Source organism: Eriocheir sinensis, chromosome 2 (assembly GCF_024679095.1).
Source record: "Eriocheir sinensis breed Jianghai 21 chromosome 2, ASM2467909v1, whole genome shotgun sequence".
NCBI classification, from domain to species: Eukaryota; Metazoa; Arthropoda; class Malacostraca; order Decapoda; family Varunidae; genus Eriocheir; species Eriocheir sinensis.
Window position 1 is genome coordinate 1,043,206 of NC_066510.1, and position 17,817 is coordinate 1,061,022.

The window sequence follows — 17,817 nt, forward strand, 5'->3', positions numbered from 1 at the left end:
TGGGGGGGGGATTTAATGCCAACCCTGTCAAGACACCTCTCCACCCGAAATTTACCTCCCTTTTGGCCACTCTTTACTTTTGTCTGTTATGGGAGCGGTGAGTAGCGGGCTTTTTTTCTACACTAATTTTGTTCCCCTTGAGCCGTCTCCTTTGTTGTAAAGAAAAAAAAAGTGGGACTGTTAGTGGTCGACCTGATTTTCTTTTTTTGGCTTATATTATTATGTCATTCTTGCTGCTTCTTCTGGTATATGCAAAAGTTCGATAAAAAATGTATAATAGTTGTTTTGCTTTATGAAATGAGGAGTCCTGTCATGAGTTTCCGCGGAATTACTCGCTGCAATAGATGTTTTCACCCCGTATTGTTTTAGGTAATTTTATTTCTTTGTCTGTCATGATACATTAGCGTTCTCTCTCACTACTATGTGAGAAAACGGGAAATTTCTAGCACTCACTAATCATTTCTCGTACTTATTCCGTGAGTAACTATGTATCATATTTTCTTCGTATATCCAACAAAACAATCTATGTATCTGCATCAGATGTCTTTTGCATTAATATTTCATTGATTTTACACAGTGGAACACTAGTTTTTACTTTGAAATATGGCGAAATATAATAAAATTCGGGTACCCGTATTTGTGACCATGTACGAAACACCTGAATCTGATCTCGAGTAAACCAAGGGGCGTCCTTCCCAGCTGATAAGGGCAGCGCCGCCTCACCTGCGCCTTCCTCAGGAAAACGGGGCAGCTGACGCGCTTGTGAGGCCCTCACAGGACGATACCAGGGCTCATGTGAGCGACTAGTCGCCGCGGCCTATAACATCAACAACAACAACAACAATATCCTCAGAGCTCAAGATTTTTGCAATGCCGAAGTGTAGCCGTCACCGCTCAAACCGCGTGCTCCTCCTCCTCGGTGACACTAAGAAAATGGGCGCTGCAAGCACAGACTCGTTAAGGGTATTCATGTGAAATGTTTCCGTCTACCCTTTTCCTTGTCTCCTGTGCCATCCAATTGTTCGTGTTTCTCGTCGCGTGCCCTGTTGTCCGCGTCTTGTGCATCTTCATTGTTAACTCTTCTTGTTACTCGTTTATCTTTGACTGTCCGTCAATATTGTTCTACTCTCACGGACTGCCGCGGCCCCTGGCAATCAATGAAATCCTGGCAGAACAATTGAAAGTTCAAGAAGTAATACTTGATTTTGAGGCAAGTGTTTAGCGGGCTATCCCAGACGTTTTCCCAGATGTGGTTGTGCAGGAAAAGTTTAAATTTGAAACTTTTCCTGATATTTTGTTTAATTTATTGTACTGCATCCTTTGCCTTCAAGAATAGTTCTACTGAATATAGAGCAGGATATGCAAAAGATTTATGTGATGAAATCGCCGGACCCTAGAACACAATTTGTATAGAGTTCAGTAATTTACACTTATATGTTTAATTTCCTTGATATACTAATAAATCAGGAAAACTGCACAGAAAGCTGTAATCTCACCTGTCGCGGACGCACTATGTCAAAATACTTGTCCATGATGTGCTTACTACGGTCTAGAAATGAAACCTGGGCTGGACATGAGCTAGGGTGAGAAGATGATACGGATGATTCACCTAAGGTTTGGATCTTGAGTTCGAGTTGGAATAAACGATGGTTCAAGTTTGTAATAAAAATTGTCAGAGTTGGTCGTTCAGAATGGTCCGAGTTGGTTGAGATGATGGTCCGACTTGGTCGTTCAGATTAATGGTACGAGTTGGTTGAGATGATTGTCCGAGGTTGGTATTTCAGAATGGTCCGAGTTGGAGATGGTCCGAGTTGCAGAGGTGGGCAAGTGCAGTACTTGGTGCGGTAGTGCGGTAGTACCGCATCACAAAAAAAGTACCGCACTACCGCAACCTTAATGATATTACCGCACTACCGCGGACCGCACTAAAATATCCTGCGGTACTTTTTGCGGTACATAGAAAACTATCGAAGACATTTGCAGCGCGGCATGCTCACATAATTATTATTATTATTATTTTTTTTTACCGTGAATCGGACTCAATCAGTTAATCGGTGTCAGTCATTAGAATCAGTGATACAATCATTCTGACTTTTCAGTTATTGTTCAAAATTAAATACTAAATGAATAACTCAGAGTAAATCTGTTAGTTACTCAACCCAAGGCGGCACGCCATGACTGCCTCTGACGATGACTGTACATGCAAAGCAAGTATACTTGCCTTGCTCTGTACATGGCAATGTACAACAGTACAAGCAAGCACTAACATGATCGCCGCTCAATCTCAAGTCCCGTACAATTTTTTCTTTGATGCATAACATAGACCATAGTATATACTATATCTGTTTTTAAACTTCATTGTAACTTCTCTATCCTCTCTCTCTCTCTCTCTCTCTCTCTCTCTCTCTCTCTCTCTCTCTCTCTCTCTCTCTCTCTCTCTCTCTCTCTCTCTCTCTCTCTCACATTCACCCCGACCTCTCCTGAGAGACGGACGTGACCTCACCCCGCTGCGGTCGCCACAGCCTCGCTTACCCGCGTTACCCGCCTTGTCAACCCTGTGTTTTCGTTGTGCTCTTGTGTTTGCGTTTCCTTTCACGTGTGTTTGTGTGTTCTTGCTTGTGAACCTTGTGTGTTGCCTGTGATTTCCCGACGCGTGTTTCATGTGTGTTCGTTTGCGGTTTCTGTGAGTGTGTCTGCCTGTGGTTGCTTCTGTGATTTGTGTTTCCGGTGTTTTTGCGTGTGATTTGGCTGTTTCCCAGTGTTCTACGTGGGTTTCAGAGTGTTTCGAGTATGTTGTTTTGTTTCCGGTGTTTTTGCTTGTGATTTTGCTGTTTCCGAGTGTTCTACGTGGGTTTCAGAGTGTTTCAAGTGTGTTGTGTTTCCGATGTTTTTGCGTGTGATTTGGCTGTTTCCGAGTGTTCTACGTGGGTATCAGAGTGTTTCGAGTGTGTTGTTGTGTTTCCGATGTTTTTGCGAGTGACTTGGGGGTGTTGAATCGTGCTTATGCTTTAATTTCTGACTGTTTCTCGTGTGTTGCTGTGATCCCGAGTGTTTTCACGTGTGATTTGGGTGTGTCGGGTTGCGTGAGTTTCTCGTGTGTTTCTCGAGTGTTTTTTTGCGTTGTGCTTGCCGACACCTCACCCTTTGAATTCCCCTGAGGATTCAATCTGCTCCTCCTCACTACACCCTCTTTAAATCCCGTAGAGGATTAACCCTTCCTACCCCCGTTTCCCTCACCTCACCTAAGCCCCCCCACCCTCGCTCACTTCACCTCCTCTTTGCTCCTCCTCACTACAAATCCCCTAGAGCACTGATTCTCAACCAGGGGTAAATTTACCCCTTGGGGGTAAAAAATTAAATGGTATGGGGTACATAACTGCAATAATTGTGTATTAATTAATATTTTTTTTTTTGTGATATGAATGGCCTGTATAATTTCTCTATCAAAGTATAATATATTTTGTGCAAAAGGTAAATAATAGATATGTTTTCCTATCTTCTAATTTTCAGTGCCTTTATGATGGCAATGATTTTTTTGTAAGGGCGTAAACGATGAAATAGATCAGGTAGAGGGGGTAAATTATGGAGGAAGGTTGAGAATCCCTGCCCTAGAGGATTATCCCTTCCTACGCCTCCCTCCCCTCCCCATATTTCTAAGCCCCCCCCTCTCGCTCACCTCTTTCCTAACCCTCCTTTATCTCACACACCTCACCTCACCTCTTTCCTAACCATCCTTGATCACACACCTCACTCACCCCTCTCTTTCCCCCTCTTCACTCACCTCACATCCCTTCCTACTCCTCCTCTCTCTCACTTTACCTTCTTTCCTAAACCCCCTCTCACTCACCTCACCTTTCCTAATCCCCTTCACTCTGTGTTTTTATCTCTTTCATTTCAGGCAATCATTAATCACTTTCAGCTAAGATGGCGCCTAAGAAGTGTAGTACCTGTAACGGTAGCTTTTCGTTCATTGCTTCAATATGTTTGCCATTCTGGAGGAGGAGGACGAACAGAAGAGCACCTTCCTGATGGGTGACTCCATGATTCGCCAGCAGGTAGTTGAGTTCTGCGGCAGAGTTCCTCGTCGAAGACGGAACTATTGCTATCCTGGTGCTAGGATCGACGATATAACTGCTGCTCTTGAGGAGATCTCCCCCCAGGCTACTAATGATTCACTGTTTGTTATTCACACAGGTACGAACGACGTCACCACGACCCGGTCTGAGGAACTCCTGGACAAGTACCGTAGGCTCATCCAGCAGTATAAGTCTAAATCCCCTAACATTTTGATTTCAGGAGTTCTACCACGGACGTGGGCGGAGAGCGACTTCTTCAGTAACGCCTTCAGCCTAAGCAACCGCTTACAGACTCTTTGCAGAGAGCTTGACGTGGAGTTCTTCAACGCCTGAGACAATTTATACGGACAAAATGAGCCCTTCCACAGGGACGGAATACACCTGTCTCCCATCGGGGTAGCCAGATTCGGAAGGCTCCTCAGCGACACAGTACGTGACACCCGATCAAAAAACGACCCTCAGCCACGTCCCTCCACCCCGCCCGTATAAATAGACGCCATGCATCGCAACAAACCCGTAACCGTGATCCCGCAAGTACCACCACCTCTATTACCAAGCCTCTAGATAACCTAAAAATCCTTAGTTTCAATGCGCGTAGCCTAAGAAACAAATTTGATGAACTGAGATGTCTTGCTCTAACAAAAAATTTTGACATAATTGCTATAACCGAAACATTTATCGACACCACAAATATTGATTTAAGTTCCGAATACAACATAGATGGCTACAGACTCTTCAACAAAGATCGTGTAAACCGTAGAGGCGGTGGCGTCGCCCTTTATGTCAAAAGCTATTTGCAACCCACTGACAAAACACCAAGAGACAGTGACGTTGAACATTTGTGCGTGCGAGTAAACATTGCAAAAGTCAATTTAAATATATCTGTCACCTACAGGCCTCCCGGGCAATCACTCGATGACGACCTTGAAATGTACAGCGTTTTAAGGCAGTCACTTAATAACAACGATTCACTGATATTAGGAGACTTTAACCTCCCCCATATCGACTGGGCGACACTGTCAGGTACAGAAGGCGAGTCACATAGAATGATCGAATTTTTAGAAGAAAATTATCTAAGCCAAATGGTTTCTGAACCAACTCGACAAAATAACATACTCGACCTTGTTATAACTACCTAAGATAACCTAGTCAGTAATGTCACGGTAGGAGAACACCTCGATTCTTGCGATCATAAATTAGTGCGCGTCGACTTCAGAGCTCAAACATCAGTGACTGAAAATAAGGTAAAGGTGCCCAATTTGATAAGAGCTAACTTCGTAGAAATCCGACAAAAACTAACAGAAATACAACTATCAGATGACGGCAATGTAGAGGAAGCCTGGCTAAGCTTTAAAAATCACTTACTCACTCAGCAGAACACATTCGTCCCCTTGTGCGAGAAGGGAATTAACACTAATAAAAGCCCACCTTGGTTTAATAGCGAAGTTAAACACTCAGTGAAGGAGAGAAAATTGTTTTACAGGTTAAAGAAAGAACAAAGCACGCCCGAAAACATTAGACTTTATAACGATGCAAGGTGACGAGTAAAAAGATTAGTATGTCAGGCAAAGCGTAGATATGAAGAAAATATTGCACCCAACTGTAAAAATAATCCGAAATCCTTCTTCAGTTACATAAACAACAGAAAGGCGATCAGAAGTGGAATTGGACCTTTAACAAACAGCGACGGTGCACTAGTGACTGACAGCCAACACATTGCAAACCTCTTAAACAGTTAATTTTCCTCGGTGTTTAATACTAACAGTCTTCCTCCCACTACCACCAGCACCAGTACTAATGGAAATCTAGAGCATGCATTGCCTAATTTTGAAATAACAACCGATGAAGTCCTTAAAGCTCTCCATTCACTTAAAACAAATAAAAGTCCCGGACCCGATACAGTATATCCTATACTGCTTAAAGAAACAAAGAGCGAAATATTCTCCTCCCTCACAACCGTATTCAATATGTCCTTGCGACAAGGCATCGTCCCTTCGGATAGGAAAAAGGCTAACGTGACACCGATTTTTAAGAAAGGAGACAAAAAAATACCATGTAACTACCGACCCATTAGTCTAACTTCAATTGTAGGTAAGCTACTTGAGAGCATAATTAGAGACAAAATTGTGAGATACCTCGAAAGCCATTCATTAATTGGGGATTCACAACATGGCTTCCGTAACAAAAGATCCTGCCTATCAAACCTATTGACCTTTTATAACGACCTCTTCTCAGTTTATGACGTAACCAAATCATTGGACGTAGTCTATCTTGATTTTCAGAAAGCGTTTGATAGAGTCCCACGTCATAAATTACTTTATAAATTAAAGCAAATAGGTATTGACGGTCAAGTAAACCAATGGATCGCGAATTGGTTGAGCAACAGACAACAAAGAGTGGTGATTGACGGATTTGACTCAGAGTGGGCGCCGGTCACTAATGGCGTCCCTCAGGGCTCGGTTCTTGGCCCAGTGCTCTTCATTATTTACATCAACGATATGGATGTTGGACTCAATAATCGCATTAGTAAATTTGCAGACCACACAAAGATTGGTAACTCGGTTCTCACTGACGAAGACAGGCAAAGCCTCCAAGAGGATTTGCATAAAATTTCAGCTTGGTCGGATAGATGGGAGATACCCTTTAACGGAGACAAGTGCCAGGTCCTTCAAGTTGGAACAAAAAATAAGAAGTTCGATTACGAAATGCGCGGCGTTAAACTCATAAGCGTTAAATGGGTTAAGGACCTGGGGGTCCAAATCGAGTCAAACCTGAAATTCTCACATCAATGCATCGATGCAGCAAATAAAGCGAACAGAATGTTGGGCTTCATTAAAAGAAACATTTTATTCTAGAATAAAGATGTAATACTTCCGCTCTACAATAGTTTAGTTAGACCCCACTTGGAGTATGCGGTACAGTTTTGGTCTCCTCACCATGCAAAGGACATTGCTAAATTAGAAGGTGTTCAGCGTCGGGCAACAAAAATGATCCCTTCCTTGCGCAACAAATCCTACGAAGAAAGGCTTTCCACCCTTAACATGTTCTCTCTTGAGAAACGTCGCCTCCGAGGAAAACTGATCGAATGTTTTAAAATACTTAATGGTTTCACGAATGTAGGCAGAACTAAATTGTTTATGATCGATGACACTTTGCGAACGAGGAACAATGGCATAAAACTTAAATGTAGACAAGTAAATTCACACTGCACCAAATTTTTCATCACCAACGTTGTAGTGCGAGAATGGAATAAGCTCCCACCGTCAGTGGTCCAGTGTAACACGACTGACTCCTTTAAAAACAAGCTCGACCGTCACTTCCTTGAACTTAATATTAACTAGAGTAGAAAACCAACGTTTTGGAGCCATCTGATTAGTGTAGATTCACTTGGGTTTAAGGACAAACCACCTAGTCTGGACCATGGGGTCTGTGTGGTCTGATTTTCTATATATGTAATTCTATGTAATTCTCTCTCACAGCAATGCATCGATGCAGCAAATAAAGCGAACAGAATGTTGGGCTTCATTAAAAGGAACTTTGTATTCAAGAATAAAGATATAATACTCCCGCTCTACAACAATTTAGTCAGACCCCACTTGGAATATGCGGTACAGTTTTGGTCTCCTCACCATGCAAAGGACATTGCTAAATTAGAAGGTGTTCAGCGTCGGGCAACGAAAATGATCCCTTCCTTGCGCAACAAATCCTACGAAGAAAGGCTTTCTACCCTTAACATGTTCTCTCTTGAGAAACGTCGCCTCCGAGGAAAACTGATCGAATGTTTTAAAATACTTAATGGTTTCACGAATGTAGACAGATCAACATTGTTTATGATCGATGACACTTTGCGCACGAGGAACAATGGCGTAAAACTCAGATGTAGACAAGTAAATTCAGACTGCAGCAAATTTTTCTTCACCAACGTTGTAGTGCGAGAATGGAATAAGCTTCCACAATCAGTGGTCCAGTGTAACACGATTGACTCCTTCAAAAATAAGCTCGACCGTCACTTCCTTCAACTTAATATCAACTAGAATAGAAATGCAACGTTTTGGAGTCTTCTGATTAATGTAAAATCACTTGGGTTTAAGGACAGACCACCAAGTCTGGACCATGGGGTCTGTGGTCTGATTTTCTATGTGCGAAAATGATCCCTTCCTTGCGCAACAAATCCTACGAAGAAAGAGCTTTTCTACCCATAACATGTTCTCTCTTCGAAACGTCGCCTCCGAGGAAAAGCAGTCGAATGTTTAAAATATTATTGGTTTTCTGAATATGAGCCAGATCATGTTTATGATCATTGACACTTTGCACGAGGAACAATGGCGTAAACTCAGATGTAGACAAGTAAATTCAGACTGCAGCAAATTTTTCTTCACAAACGTTGTAGTGCAGAATGGAATAAACTTCCCACAATCAGTGGTCAGTGTAACACGATTGACTCCTTCAAAATAAAAGCTCGACCGTCCTTCCTTCAACTTCAATATCAACTTCAGAATAGAAATGCAACGTTTTGGAGTCTTCTGATTAATGTAAAATCACTTGGGTTTGGGACAGACCACCAAGTCTGGACCATAGAGTCTAATATTAGTCTGATTTTTCTATAAATCTATGTAAATCTCTCTCTCTCTCTCTCTCTCTCTCTCTCTCTCTCTCTCTCTCTCTCTCTCTCTCTCTCTCTCTCTCTCTCTCTCTCTCTCTCTCTCTCTCTCTCTCTCTCTCTCTCTCTCTCTCTCTCTCTCTCTTCAATGTAGCCAAGATCAAGATTGTTTGATAATAATAATAATAATAATAATAATAATAATAATAATAATAATAATATATTATTATTATTAATATTATTATTATTATAACTATCTCTTCGTTGAATTTTCCACGTGGTATCTGCTCCACCTGGAGCACATAATGTGCATGGAAGGATTTGGAGGATCACCCAAACATAGCCAGCGCTAACCCCTGCAGGAGGCTGGTTCAAGAGTGATGATACTGAGCCAGTATACAGTTCCGAATAGCGCAGTCGGGCCATCCATGCTCCCTGATCCCTCCCCGCCTGTGGCCATTCCTGCCTAAAAAAAAAAAAAAAAAAAAAACCTCAAATTTTTGACCAACTCACTAGGACTTTTTGACCAACTCCGACCAAACATTGGGGGGGGTGACCCCCCCCCACCCCCACCCCCCCCGCTCGGGCCATCCCTGCTGAGGCCTGAGACGCCAGCGCTTAGCGCTTCCCCACCAAGGAGACTATAGAACCATATTATGGTCTCTTTGTTCCCCACGGTCGAGGTCTCGCTATTACCAGTTGCAGTTGATGTGTTTTGTGTTAACATGTTGGACAGTTTGAATAGTGTTTCACTGTTCCCGTCATGACTTTCCTATATTAGTAATCTTTCGTTTTCGCTCAAACGCCGGAGAATTCCTCCCCTTCCTCCCCGCCTCCCCTTCCCCTTCCTCCCTTCCCCATATCCTCCCTACCATTCCTCCCTGGCTAGTGCTACTGCAGCTGGCGCACCACCCTTCCTTCCTTCTTTCCTTCCTTCCTTCTTTTCTTCCTTCCTTCCTTCCTTCCTTCCTTCTTTCCTTCCTTCCTTCTTTCCTTCCTTCCTTCTTTTCTTCCTTCCTTCTTTCCTTCCTTCCTTCCTTCTTTTCTTCCTTCCTTCTTTCCTTCCTTCCTTCTTTCCTTCCTTCCTTCTTTTCTTCCTTTCTTCCTTCCTTCCTTCTTTTCTTCCTTCCTTCTTTCCTTCCTTCCTTCCTTCCTTCTTTCCTTCCTTCCTTCCTTCCTTCTTTCCTTCCTTCCTTCCTTCCTTCTTTCCTTCTTTTCTTCCTTCCTTCTTTCCTTCCTTTCTTCTTTTCTTCCTTTCTTCCTTCCTTCCTTCTTTTCTTCTTTCCTTCCTTCCTTCCTTCCTTCCTTCCCACCCCCTACTTCCTCCTCTCTCACACATGACGCTGATCTCCTCCTCCCTCTTCCCTGTCCCCTCCCTCCTCCCTCGGAAAGTTAATGCATTCCCTTCCCTCCCCTTCCTCCCCTTCCCGTCCTCTACTCCCCTGTCCCCCCCTTCCTCCTCCCTTGCCTCCCTCTCTCCCTCCCCCAGTCCTCCTCTTTTTTTTTTTTTTTTTTTTTTCACAAGTTATTAGATAGTCAATGGATAGCCAGGATAGGCACTGAAGTATTTTTTTTTATATTGACTAGTGACTACCGCTACCGCAGTACCGCACACCGCGTACCGCACTGGGAAAGAAAAAAAATGGGACCGCACTACCGCAACCGCACTACTCCGGAAAAAGTACCGCACTACCGCAACCGCACTATACTGATTTTTCAGTACCGCGCCCACCTCTGCTGAGTTGGACCTACCCCAAACCAAGATGGCAAATGTAATTCTGGCAATTAATACGTGCAGGATTAAGTCAAGATCGAGGAAATGAAAAATCGTGTTTCAATTATGAAATACCACCCACTGTATCAAGCATGATTGGTAGCTACATCACAAGTTTACTGAGGAGAAAGTATGCAGTCACCGGCCTATTTAGGAATATTTGGAGGGTATAGTTAATTATTGCAGTGCCTAAAATATAGCGACTTGGGGCCATAATTAGCGATTTTTTATGGTAAATGTAGCGTGACTAAAAATTATCGATGGCAACACTGCTCCTCCTCCGGGGCAGCCACAAGAAGAAGAAGAAAAGGAGGGACGCGGCCAGAGGGGGACGCTGTAATTCCACTCCCTTGCAATTTAGTGTGTAGGAGGCCTTGATATCCCTCCAGCACGCCCTGGCGGCCATGCACAGAGGGTGAGGAGTGTGCCAGCGGGAAGGGCGGGCGTGGACGTCTGCTGAGACACGAGAAAGAGAAAAAAAATAACCTCGGCCCTTCACTACCGTCTACACCGAACGTTTGCCAGCCAGTCCACAACGTTTGCCAGCCAACCTCAACGTTTACCAGCCAACCCCAACGTTTGCCAGCCAGTCCACAACGTTTACTAGCCAACCTCAACGTTTGCCAGCCAGTCCACAACGTTTACCAGCCAGTCCACAACGTTTACCAGCGAACCCCAACGTTTGCCAGCCAACCTCAACGTTTACCAGCCAACCCCAACGTTTGCCAGCCAGTCCACAACGTTTACCAGCCAGTCCACAACGTTTACCAGCCAGTCCACAACGTTTGCCAGCCAGTCCACAACGTTTACCAGCCAGTCCACAACGTTTACCAGCCAACCTCAACGTTTGCCAGCCAGTCCACAACGTTTGCCAGCCAGTCCACAACGTTTGAAGAGCAGCTATCAACGTTTTTTGTGCATCTGAGGAGCTGTTGCAGCCTTGAACTGTTCCCTCTGTGTTCAAAGGTAATGTTGATTTTAATTCTGTACCAGACAATTTACCCTGCAGGATCCTAAAAGCTAATGCTTGCATTCTTGCACCTATCCTTCAGGTTATATTCTCACAGACATTACAAACTGGAGAACTCCCTCAAGACTGGCTTTTGGCAAATGTGACACCAATTTTTAAATCCGGAGACAGAACCCTCCCTGCTAATTATATACCTATTTCGCTAACCTCAGTTCCCTGCAAAATTTTAGAACATATACTTCATAGACATATAATGGACCACTTTGATAGGCAAAACATTCTGACTGACAGTCAGCACGCCTTTCGGCCCAAACATTCGTGCGAGACTCAATTACTTGTGACCACACACGACATTTTGCAGTCCCTTAACAACCCCAAAATTAAACAAGTTGACGCCATAATACTTGACTTTGCCAAAGCCTTCGACAAAGTTCCCCACCAAAGACTGTTAGCTAAATTAGAATTCTATGGCATACGAGGACAACTTACTAACTGTAGTACCACGTTTTTGACTCCCTGCAAGCAAAGAGTTGTTCTTGATGGTAGTCAATCCTCATCTATTCCTGTAACTTCTGGGGTACCTCAAGGCACCGTCTTGGGCCCCCTTCTTTTCCTTTCCTACATCAATGGTCTCCCACTATCACTTACCTCTACTACTAGACTTTTTGCAGATGACAGCTTAGTTTATCGACCCATTTTAGATAGGGATGACTGTCTTCGACTACAGGACGATTTAGCTGCACTTGAAGACTGGGAAGCCAAGTGGCAGATGACGTTTAGACCAGACAAATGCCCTCACAGCCATTTCACCCGTACTAACAAACCTATTCCCTTCATTTACAAACTCCCTGACACAAACCTGAACACTGTCTCTTCACACAAATACTTGGGCGTACACATCTCAGCAGACATGCGGTGGAACACACACGTGAGCAGCATCAGGGCCAAAGCTCACAGAGCCCTGGGGTTCCTGCATAGGAACCTTAACAGCTGTAACACAAACATCAAAATTCTATCATAAGACACTCGTTCGGCCACACATAGAATATCGTGACACCGTCTGGGACCCACACACTAACAATAACATAAATAGATTAGAGGCCATACAAAACAAAGCTGCAAGATGGGCCAGACGTGATTACAGACACACCACATCAGTCACTTTGCTTATACAAGACATAAAACTAGACCCATTAGCAACACGAAGACAAATACACAGACAACAAATGCTGTATAAAATCACTAACAGTTTAGTAGACATAAACAAAGACACTTATTTACACCCGACAACTACACGATCCACTAGAGGCAGCCACAACCTTAAGTACCACACTTACCAGACTAAGACTAGTGTATTCACATATTCATTCTTTCCCCGCAGCATCCAAGAGTGGAATCGTCTCCCATCTCATGTAGTTAATTATTAGCCCCACTCTTGATACATTTAGGAATAGGATCATCAGTCATTATCTCCCTAATCCTGGCCCTTCACCATGTCCCAATACCTTTCCTCATCCTAACCCTTATCCTAATCCTGTCCTGGCCCCTGGAATCCCCCGCACAACCCCCGTATATCATGCCACCCGAGACTGGCCCTCTGCAGGTCCCCTAGAAAAAGAAATAATATATTAGTGTTTTGCAGCTTACCTGATGTGTTTGTTGTCCAGGTGTTTTATCTGTAGGGTAAATATTTCCTCTACTGTCGATTTCATTTGTTTTTTTTTCTTCTTGTATTTAATAGGTTGCTTGTTTATTTGAATGTTTTAAGGCTGCGTTTGGGTAAAGATTGTGTTTGTTCCCTTTCATATCTCATTTCCTATCTCCCCTTTGCCCTCTTCAACCGCCCTGTATTATTCCAGAAGTACACCCGTCTCACTGTGTTTCACATTAATCTGACATGTGTTTGGTTTTGACTTACTTTGGTGGGGCTTTATATTTTTGATGTTCTTCCCTTTCATAGTTTTTAAGTTCATGGGATTGTTGTGAAGCATCATTTGTTGTGCAATTGAATAATAGTTGTGATACGACCATGCCAATCTTGAACCCCTTATTAGGTTACATATAGGTTGATATTGAATTCATGGTTGAGTGAGGGTTAGGTTAGATATGGATAGGTTGGTTTAGATTTGCTTTGGTTAGATTTGTTAAAGTTTAGTTGTTTTTCTATGATGGATATGTGTGACATGCTTCACGCTGCACTGTTGTTGTCACTGGTGAGTGGCGATGGACTGGACTATGATGGTGAGCCACTGGTTTGTCGCAAATGTCATGGCTATTTTCACAGTTGTTTTGATCTGTACACTATTTCCTATGGCATTCTGGGGTGTTTGAAGGTAAGTAGGAAATATATAGTAGGGTGAGGTGGACACAACCCGTACTACTAGTGGGAAACTATTCATTAAAAATCTGTATTTGCCCAAACAGGCAAAACAAAGAGTACATAATGCTCCTCAGGTAATGGGCTTCCTTTATGCATATCTTTTGAGCTTCCCAGAGAATATTTTTTTCTCCATTGTAAGATTTTTTTTTCTTTTTTTTTTTCAATTGCTGTACGGCTTATGACCAGGGGGTCACGGCTCGTACACAAGGTGTTCACGGTCTGTACAATTTTTTAAAATAAATTTCTTAAAATTCTGGCTTTGCACCAAGACTCAAACCCAAATGCCTAAAGTAATCCTTAGGCTTTTGGCTTCCTTTGAGATATCAGTTTAGATTATTTGGACTTCCAATTCTTCAAATGATGACAGTTTTAACTTGAAATTTCTAGGTCATTTTCTACGCTCATGAAATGTAACCATGCTTTACACAAAAATGTTCCAGAAATGATATGTAAGGTTCTAATACTACTAAATAATATGCAGATGTTATAGAAAGACATATAATATCCAAAAAGTAACTACAAAATTACATTTAATACGGAATAAGTATGAATATGTATATTAATTTTTTAGAATTTTTTTTTAAATATAAACATGAATTCTAAAATGCCCTACACTTATACAACAAATTATATTACTCAGTAATGCTACACATGTAAAGAAAATAATGAAAATGCACTCATATAATATCAAAAATGTCTGTCAACTTTGTGTTAAGATATTTACTTTAATTAGCACTTTTAACTCTTTTTTGCATTTAAAACATTTACCAATGTCACTTCAACAAAACAGGACTTGTTCTGTAATATTTACCAATGTCACCAACAAAACAAGACTTGTTCTGTAATATTTACCAATGTCACTTCTACAAAACAGGACTTGTTCCGTAATATTTACCAATGTCACTTCAACAAAACAGGACTTGTTCCATAACATTATCTTTATTTGTCTATTTTCTGCAAATTAAAAAAAAAAAAATTGTGTTGACTAGCTGTACGAATCATGAACTACCCACATGTTTGTTTACGGGATTCGCACGAACACAAAAACTCAGCACATCAATATCTTTCCATGCTAATGTCTTTTGAATATGATCATATTCGCCATGGAAACCTTCACCAGCAAAGTCACGACATATTCACAATCACCATACACTATACTATGAGGTGAAAAAATTGCATCAGACAACTCAAAAATTAAAAAAAAACTCACCTAGCATTGTCAGACGTGTGGTTTGCGGCACAAGATGGCTGTGTCAGCTGTTGGTGTCCCACCAGCTTACGGACAACCGACAACTCGCTCCCAGATGGGCGTACGGGCGTTGCCAGTAGCAACAACGGTTAGAGGAAAACGGCCAGTGTGACACTGCCTTAAGGCAGTGAGGCCGCTGATTGGGTTACCGCCGGTGATGACGTCATTGGACTCCTAGCGAATCATATGCGTGTTTTCAGAACTCAGCCAACCGTAAGGCTTCATCTGTGGCTTTAAAGTGACCTGTTCTCTCTTCCTGTTTTCTTCCTTTTTCCAAGGACGTATTTTGAGATAACAAGGGAGTCGGGTTTTTGACGTCACGTGTATGTATAATTCGGAATCTGAAAATGGAATGCGTATCAGTGTTTCATCCGAGATTTCTTGAACTCATGGAATTCGTGTTGGTGGACAGCCAGCATTGATGAAAGTATTGATTCTTGACATCACATAAAACAGGTAACTCTCGATTTATGTGAGTTTGGTTTACGCGTTTTTTAAATAACGCGGGGTCCAAAATCCAAATATATGTTTAATTTACGTGTTTTTTCACTCATACGCGATATTTTATGGAGTGGTCACCAGTTGTCTCACGCAATTGGACTCACATGGCGCCGCGGCCACACAGCTGAGCTCAGTTCTTCCCACGCGCCACGTGAACAACAATACAGTACCCACGCTGCCACGCTACTCAACAATAGGGGTGGGCTGGTACTGGTACCAGTGCGGGTACTAACGGTACCAGCTATACAGTACGGTACCGGTACCAGACTGCTCGGTACTGGTACCAATACTATCCAGTTGCTCATGGTGTCCCTCATTTCTTCCTCACATGAGTGAAGCTGAGACTGAGTGCCTGAGTGGATATCTCGGTGATACGGTGATATGGATATTCTCTCTCTCTCTCTCTCTCTCTCAACTAAATGAAGTGAATATTTATTTCTCGATAGAAACCTACCTCTTGTTTGATTTACATTGTTTTTGATCTACACGACCTTTTCAAGGACACAATACTCGCGTACATTGAGAGTTACCTGTACAGGATTTTGCATTATAAATTGACAGATATGAGGAATAGAAAAAGTGGTCACCATTAATATCACAGAGTCCCGAACTATACCACCGTAGCAATAAAGTTTGTCATTCACGCAAAATAGTTTGACATAACTGCAGATTAGATCTTCGTTCGCTTCATGTTTCTCCATTATCCTCCTCCGATATACGGGCGTTGCGACAACGACGAGGCATTGTTCCGCAAGGGAAGCTGTAGCACATGTATTGTTCTGAAGGTGGTTACAGGCCTTACAACGTATACACTTGCCATGGGGAAAGGGGATGTAGAGGGTGAGGGAGGGGCGGCATAAGTTCGATGCTTCATATTTTTGTTTTGCTAAGTTCCATTTTCTCGAAGTGTCAAATTAATGGTGTTTGTTGTTGTAACATCTGTAGTATTGACGCTACTTTTCTGCGGCAATGTCGTTAGGATTGTAATTTGTCCGACTATTTTGAGCTTTGTCTAACATGCTGCTATACTGATATACTATTGTATGCATTTGTTTCGAACAATTTCCAATTGTTTCAGAGCTTTGACCATCGATTACTGTCTGACTGTAAAGCAAAATACTGTATTACCTATAGCCGACGATTCTCCCACCGAATCTACTGTAGATGTGACCTGTAGACTGACTCAGGCTGTAGGTGTTGGTCACACAAAATCTCGGATGAATTGTTCCATTATCAGACCTCGAACCAATTACTGCTCCATATTGGGTGTTGCATTAACAGCTGTGTTGCCACCCATAATAAAGTACACTTGAATTCGGAAGCTCTAACTCCGCCCCTTCAGTGCCACCAACCCTGTTTACACAAACATAAGCAGAACAGTGAAACAAACTTCTGGAGGTGAGTGTGTAGTGCGGCGACTATGCCTGATGAACGAGCCTCCCATAACCCACTTAGCCAGTGGGGTACCTCTTTGGCCGACTCGGTAAGGAGTGGCTCTCCCGTCACGCTGGTCGCGGGTTCAATCCCAGGCAGCCGGCAAATACCCTCACCTTGTCTTGATTCATTTCTCGTGTGTTTCGATACACGCAGAGGACGTGTTGGAAAATAGAGGAAATAGAAAATAAAATCCTGGGGCATGACAAGTGTACATCATGAGTCTTGTACAAGGAGTTATTTTGCGGAACACCAGCCTGGCCGCCATTTACATTGTTTGAAAACCACACAATCACACCCATACAACAAACAGCTGCATGCCACGTGTCACCAGAACCGCGTAAATTGTGTCTTGCCTAGTTGTCTGTCATAACGTATGAGTGATGGTGAGAATAATATGCTAATTATATCAGAAGCTGTGCATCAGCAGTATGTACGGGGAGATATTTCTCACAACACCAGCCCGGCCGCCATTTACATTGTTTGAAAACCACACAACCACACCCATACAACAAACAGCTGCATGCCGCGTGTCACCAGAACCGTGTGAATTGTGTCTTGCCTAGTTGTCTGTCATAACCTACGAGTGATGGTGAGAATAATATGCTAATAATGATATCAGAATCTGTACATCATCAGTATGTACGAGGATGTATTTCTCACAACACCAGCCCGGCCGCCATTTTCATTGCTTTACTCAAGGACACTTGTCAATTCAAGCAGTAAAGATTACACCAAAAATATATAAATTTCGGGAAACTACATCGTCAATGTTCTTTAACCCGTACATATTTCTTTACCACCAGGCTGTAGCACATATCACAAGTTCTTTT

The 17,817-nt window shown here is 42.7% G+C and overlaps 1 protein-coding gene across 6 annotated transcripts in view; it reads left to right on the forward strand.

Moving 5' to 3' along the window:
• LOC126998371 (zinc finger and BTB domain-containing protein 17-like) overlaps window positions 1–17,817 on the forward strand; it is a 130,089-nt gene that overhangs the window by 74,778 nt on the left and 37,494 nt on the right. Inside the window, exons 1-2 of one of the 6 annotated variants that reach the window (XM_050859944.1) lie at window positions 11,056–11,224; window positions 11,309–11,416. The exons of the other annotated variants lie outside the window; for them this stretch is intronic. The gene's annotated coding sequence lies outside the window, so the exon portion shown is untranslated. Of the gene's footprint in view, window positions 1–11,055; window positions 11,225–11,308; window positions 11,417–17,817 lie in introns of those variants that run through there. 6 annotated transcript variants of the gene reach the window in all.